Source organism: Coptis chinensis, chromosome 1 (genome assembly GCF_015680905.1).
Source record: "Coptis chinensis isolate HL-2020 chromosome 1, ASM1568090v1, whole genome shotgun sequence".
Taxonomy (NCBI): Eukaryota; Viridiplantae; Streptophyta; class Magnoliopsida; order Ranunculales; family Ranunculaceae; genus Coptis; species Coptis chinensis.
Window position 1 is genome coordinate 3,849,876 of NC_141456.1, and position 5,346 is coordinate 3,855,221.

A 5,346-nucleotide genomic window follows, 5' to 3' on the forward strand; every position below is an offset into this window, starting at 1 on the left:
GAGTTTTCCATAGCTTACTTGATTACTGAGCAGGGTGTTGAAACCCACAGATAGGCATGTCAAAGGACTGATCCTAACGAAGCCCAAATGTAAGAACTAGTCGGATAACACAGAAGAAGAGGCAAAAATAATAATCAATTTTACATATCTTGTGGTCCCCTCACTTGTGTCTAATAATCACCAAGACCATGATGCCAGTGTCTAATATAGAGTGGTATCAGTCAGACTGTTTGTTGTTTAAGACTTACTCATTGTGTTTCTTTATTCCACCAGTGTTTAGCATGGGAGCAACAAATCCTAGTAGTATGATGCAGTTCAGCAGCAACAACAAGCACTCGTGGGACAAGGTGGTTTTGGTAGTTTGGCAACGAATGCTCAGAATATTCAGTCTAGTGGGGCCGCTATGCAAAATGCATCACAGATGTCCAGTTTCCAACAACAGAGGCAACAAAACCAACAGTAATGTAATGGCACCAAAGTCATCAGCGATAGTATGTATGTATCATCTAATTATTAATTGCAAAAGGCGATTTGGAATACTTGGTTAAGGTACTAGTACAAATGCATTGAGGAAACCTACGATCTACATATTATTACTAAGGCCGAAACAGACAACCGTGAAGACTGCAATCTAGACTGTCTAGATTGGGTCCATTTCACTCCCAGACTGGCCATTACAGCAGCAACAAGGTGCACATGGGCGAATTGGTGGACAATCTGGTTTGATGGTATCGGCAGTAAAAGTTCTGTATCAGGCCAGACTTCCTCAAGGGTCACCTAACTGAATACTATTGATTGGTACTCTACACACCTGCATGTATCTCAAATTCTCATTCAAATCATAGTGATCCGTGGGCAGTCCCTCAACGTTCAATGTGCTGTAAAATCCATGAAGAAAATGCATTTCAGCAGATATTCTTTTGTCTGTTTATGTAATTATGGATTGGGCATTTGTGTAAAGTGATACTTGACTGGCGTTAATTAAGTTGGTTGATCACCGTTGTATCTAATGTCTATTTTTATTCAGGGAAGCAAAGGCCAATACAGGAGAATGAGTAAGCAAAGTCTAATTTGTAATTACCAGTTACATCAAGCACGAGAAGAAAAAATGAAGAAGAACGAGAGAGGCGTGGGTGCATTATCATTGAGCCATAGAGCCAATGACTTGTGTGCAACATGCCAACATTCAACTTGGCGATACAATACCCAATCAATACTCAGTATACTCAGTATTAACCAAGTATGAGAGTTGGCGCTGTAGAATGATAGTTTAATTTTTATGATACGAACTTATCTAACAAGTTTGCAATTACCAAAAAAGAAAGGAGACCTAATAAGAAAGTGGGTTTGGTAGCTTGGTAGCATTGCTCAGAATATTCAGTCTAGGCCGCTATGCAGAATGCTGCTCAGAATATTCAGTCAAGGCCGCTATGCAGAATGCCTACAGTGGTTGCTCAGAATATTCAGTCTAGGCCGCTATGCAGATTGCAGAATACGGTAAACTGGTAATGACATAAAAGGTGTTATCTAATTATTAAATCAACTATTAATACTTGGTATTTGGTATTAGTTGAAATGCATCATGGAAAAGCAAAACCTACAAAATCGTTCTAGCTGTTCATCATTGAGGCAGAGGCAGAAACAGAAGATCATAAAGACTGCATTGATTAGGTCCATTTGACTCCGAAAAGACTGGCAACCAAAAAAACAGTCCCGTTTTTTGCTTCCAACAGAGAGTTGCCAACTTGGCACTGCTGTCCATCAAAGACTCCTAACACCTTCATGGTGCTCCCTAATTCGATTTAACTGAACGAGGACTTCGTTCATCTTCAAGCGTTCTACAGGTGAATGAGTGGCACATGCAACTCCAAGAACTAATGCTAAGCTTAAACATTTGTGTAATCTATCTTGTCTATTGCTCTCGCCAGCAATGTTGAGTACTGCATCCTTTTCTTGTACAAGCAGTAGTGGGTCTACAATTTCCATAACCTGATTCGGTAAATTCTTGTCAACGTAATTGTGCAGGCTAAGTCCATTGAGAAACATGTCATCTGTTGGTTTCTTCCCAGTAAACATCTCTAACAGTAAGATGCCGTAACTGTACACATCTCCTTGCAACGAGACCTCACTACCTACTCCGTACTCTGCATTTTCAACCATCAATTTATTAAAATATACAAGGATATAATGAACAAGTGCTTGTTTGCTACATAAGAAGTTAGAAGTGATATTTGTATACGCAAGAATAGGAAACCATACACTTTCACCAAATAGTAAATTACTTAATTATATTAATGTTGGTCCTGATCCATGAATAATGAATTCACAATTACCTGGAGCAACATAACCAATTGATCCTTTGACTGCAAATGAGCTGATTTGCCTTTCAGAAGAATCATCACCAGCAATAGAAAACATCTTTGCTATTCCAAAATCAGCTACATGAGCAGTCATATCATCATCGAGAAGAACATTGCTTGGCTTTATATCACAATGGACAATCACTGGTTTAGAATAGTGGTGAAGATAATCAAGTGCAGATGCAACATCAATCACTATATTAAGTCTCTGTTTGAAACTTAAATATCTTGGCTGAAGCTGGTGCTCATCAATCTTTGGATGTATCCATTCCTCTAAACTCCCGTTAGGCATGTACTCAAAAACTAGAGCTCTGAAATCATTCCCTTGAAAGTCCACACTTGAGCAAGCTGTTATGATTTTGAGAAGATTTCGATGGCGGAGATTTCTCAAAGCTTTGGATTCGGTTAGGAAACTCTTTGAAGCTCCTTCTCGTTGAAGATTTAGGACCTTTATAGCAACAGTTTTGTTCATATATTGGATAACGCCTTTAAACACAGAGCCATAACTCCCAACACCAATCAGATTGTCCACAGAGAATCCATTCGTGGCTTTAAGGAGCTCTCCATAAGATATCCTTTTATATAGCTTCTCAAACGATGTTGCTTTTGAAGATGATTCCTTTTTCGCCTTTGTTCTTCGCCAACGTACAAGAAAAAAAGAACATGATAATAGAAGAAGACATATGCTCCCAACAATGATAGGGACAATCACTTCAACAGGAAACGAAGTTTTCTTTTTTCTTTTGATGCCTTTTGGCTGCATGGAGGGAGCTCAATTCTACTATTCCGCCGCACAAGTTCTTGTTTCCACCAAGTGAAATCGCAGTTGCATTAGCGCTCGCAAAGATCCCTTTAGTTGGAACTCGTCCCTCAAGCTGGTTGAAGGACAAATTCAAGTTTGAAAGAGGAAACTTCTCTAAGTATTCTGGAATCTCACCTGACAAGTTGTTCCAAGAAAGATCAAATTTTTCTAGACCTCTTAAAGCACTCCACGACTTGGGTATATCTCCTTCAAAGTTGTTATTGCTCAAGTAAAGGGATTTAAGGTTCAAACAATGACCAAGCGATTCCGGAATGTGACCTGACAATTTGTTTCCAGCAACTGACAACTCTTGAAGATTTGTTAAATTACCTACTTGTGGTGGCAATGAACCAGTGAGTGCATTCTCACTCAAGTTAAGAACAATCGCAAGGGAAGAAAGGCCAATGACTTCTTTGGGTATCGTACCGAAGAGGTTATTTTGAGAAAGAGCTAGATGTTGCAAGTTTTGGCAATTTCAAGAGTAGGTGGAATGCTTCCAGTGAGATTGTTAACTGATAAATCAAGTCGTGTAAGTTGAGTCAGATTTCCGAGTGCTATTGGAACTTGTCCGGATAACATATTTTGTTCCATATATAGGTAGATTAGTCTGTTGAGGTTTCCTACAGTTGCAGGGATGTTGCCAGTGAGTTTATTTTCCGAAAGACTCAATGTTTGGAGGTTTACTAAATTCTCAATTCCTATTGGAATGCTTCCATAGATGTTATTTCTTCCAAAATTTAACCAGTTGATTGTTGTGGACAGATTAGATATAGAATATGGGATTTGACCTACCAAAAGATTACGCGGAAAATCCAGAACCTTTAATTTGCTACAATTGGTTAGGGAAGTTATGAATATCAAATCATCCCCATCTCTAGTTCCTAGTTGATTTTCGCCGAGTGTTACGCTTTGAAGACCAGACAACCTTCCTAAATCTGTTGGCACTGAACCAGTGAAATGGTTCGTAGTCAAAGCAAAAACTTCAAGTTTTGTAGCATTGGATAACGAAACTGGGATAATGCCTCGAAACTTGTTTGCTGCCAGCGCAAGGAACTGGATGTTTGGAAGGGTGAGGCCAATGTTTGGAGGAAGGTGTCCCTCTAGATTATTTTCGGTAACTGAGAAATATTTCAAATTTGAGTTGTTGTAAAGGCAAGAAGGAACCTCACCTGTGAGTTGGTTTTCAAAAACAATGAAGTATTGTAAGTGCGAAATTTGGCATAGGTTTTCTGGAATGCTTCCCTGTAAATTACTACTTGTAAGGCTAAGTTGAGTAAGAGATGATAGGTTCCCAAGGGATGGTGGGATGTTTCCAGTTATATAATTATCCCCCATTCCTATTATCTGAAGCTTTCTTAGATGAGAAAGCTCAGCAAGAATGTTCCCGGTAAGCTCGTTGTCAATGAGATTGATCACTCTCAAGTTGAAACAACGAGTGAGATTGGTTGGAATTACACCATTGAAAGAGTTGTTATTGAGAAAAAGGATTTGTAGCCGAAATAAACGACCAACTTCCTGTGGTATTTTACCATGGAAGTGGTTTTCAGTAAGGTTTAGTCTTCTAAGGAAGGTGAGGTTTCCTATAAAGGGAGAGAGAATACCGTCAAGTTTTTGTGCTTCTAGGTCCAAGATGGTGACTCTATCACGGTGTCGACGGCCGCATGTGATTCCCTGCCATTCACAGTGGTGGAGTGAGTCGTTCCATGAACTTAGCGCTCCCATTGGATCGACTAGCTGAGACTTGAATGCAAGTAATGCAAGACGATCAGATTCGTTTCTTGAAGAAAGAGTGACTGAGCCTGATTTCAGTAAGTTGATTAGAAGTGTCACCAATACATAACAGAACCAACGTGAGCGTTTGAAGGAAGCCTGACCAGGAAATGTTGGATAATGTGAAAAAACCTCCATGAACGAACCATGGACAAACTTTAGAATGTGTTGTGATGGCAGAAGGCAACCACTCATCATTCCTTTATAGTGAGTTAAATCTTGACGCAAAGACCTTTGAATTGAAATAATAGGGATGAAGACCATGTTCATTTCTGTGCAAGAAAGTGACTCGGGAGACTTTTTTTTCCAATAAGAAACCAAGATAATACAAGTGGTTAGTGACTCAGGACCGTCTATATTTTAATATTAAAGCTCTTATTAAAGCTCCTATTTGAAAAACAGAAATCTATTAAA

The 5,346-nt window shown here is 39.2% G+C and overlaps 1 pseudogene across 1 annotated transcript; it reads right to left on the reverse strand.

The window, feature by feature from the left end:
- Positions 1–1,509: 1,509 nt before the first annotated feature.
- Positions 1,510–5,145, reverse strand: LOC147521423 (putative receptor-like protein kinase At3g47110 pseudogene; annotated as a pseudogene). The gene is made up of 2 exons (XR_015198695.1): positions 2,334–5,145; positions 1,510–2,144 (listed from the first exon to the last, which is right to left on the reverse strand). The product of XR_015198695.1 is annotated as a putative receptor-like protein kinase At3g47110 pseudogene (transcript).
- Between the last annotated feature and the right edge of the window lie 201 nt (positions 5,146–5,346).